At 54.0% G+C, this 824-nt stretch overlaps 1 non-coding gene across 1 annotated transcript; it reads left to right on the top strand.

Moving 5' to 3' along the window:
• The first annotated feature begins 528 nt into the window (after positions 1-528).
• TRNAL-CAA lies at positions 529-610 on the top strand. Its single transcript has one exon. It is a non-coding gene; the product is annotated as a tRNA-Leu (tRNA).
• Positions 611-824: the final 214 nt, after the last annotated feature.

Genomic DNA, 824 nt, shown 5'->3' with positions numbered 1-824 from the left:
GAAAAGGCTGGGTGGGGCCGAGTTCCAAGGAACAGCAAACGGTTCATAATCTGCAGTCATTTGAATGTGATTCATTTTTCCACTAACAAGTTTCTCTGAAGTGGTGAGAAATCCAGGGTCCGGGGAAGGGAGCCGTGGCCCATTCTCCTGTCGGACAGTCCAGTTGTGGCTTAGTCCTGTTTATACATAGAGAAAAGAGTCCAATACAAACAGTTTAATCCAGCGAGAAAGTCAGTCCATTGGCGGATAGAGCCGGGAGCTGGTGGGGGGCAGAGCTGGATTCTACCTCACTGTCTGACCTTGGTCAGGTCAGGTCACCTCTCCCTGTCTCGATCGTTACAGTGTGGAGAGGAACAATGACAGACCCCACAGGAGGGTGCTGGTTTGGTGCTTAACCACATGGCAAAGGAACGAGAGCCCCAAATTCCCCCATGTGCTTTGGGAGCCAGGTTTGCTGTTTGAATTCTGCAGTTCAGATGACGTCAGGCCTGGGAGTTTCACTGGCCTTAGGGGCCTGCTTTGCTCACAGCTGTGATGGCTGAGTGGCTAAGGTGTTGGACTCAAAATCCAAGAAGGTTTTCCTGCGCAGGTTCAACTCCTGCTCATAGCAACGTCAGTGTTTTAGCCACAGCCCGTCTAAGAGGCCAGGGGTGGCTGAGCCTCCCCCAAATGGCCGCCCATGCAGGGGGGAACACTGGGGATGTGGGGCGAGTCAATCCTCCGTGGGCCCATTGTCATCTTTCGAGTGCTGGACGCGAAGCTCCAGAGAAGTGGGGGCCCAGCCTGCACCCTTTTCCGCTCTGCATCTTAACCCGATGATTGGC

The sequence above is a fragment of the Mauremys mutica genome, unplaced genomic scaffold (assembly GCF_020497125.1).
Source record: "Mauremys mutica isolate MM-2020 ecotype Southern unplaced genomic scaffold, ASM2049712v1 Super-Scaffold_100098, whole genome shotgun sequence".
Classification (NCBI taxonomy): domain Eukaryota; kingdom Metazoa; phylum Chordata; order Testudines; family Geoemydidae; genus Mauremys; species Mauremys mutica.
Note: the sequence above shows the minus strand (reverse complement) of the source record. Positions and strands in the feature narration are given on the sequence as shown.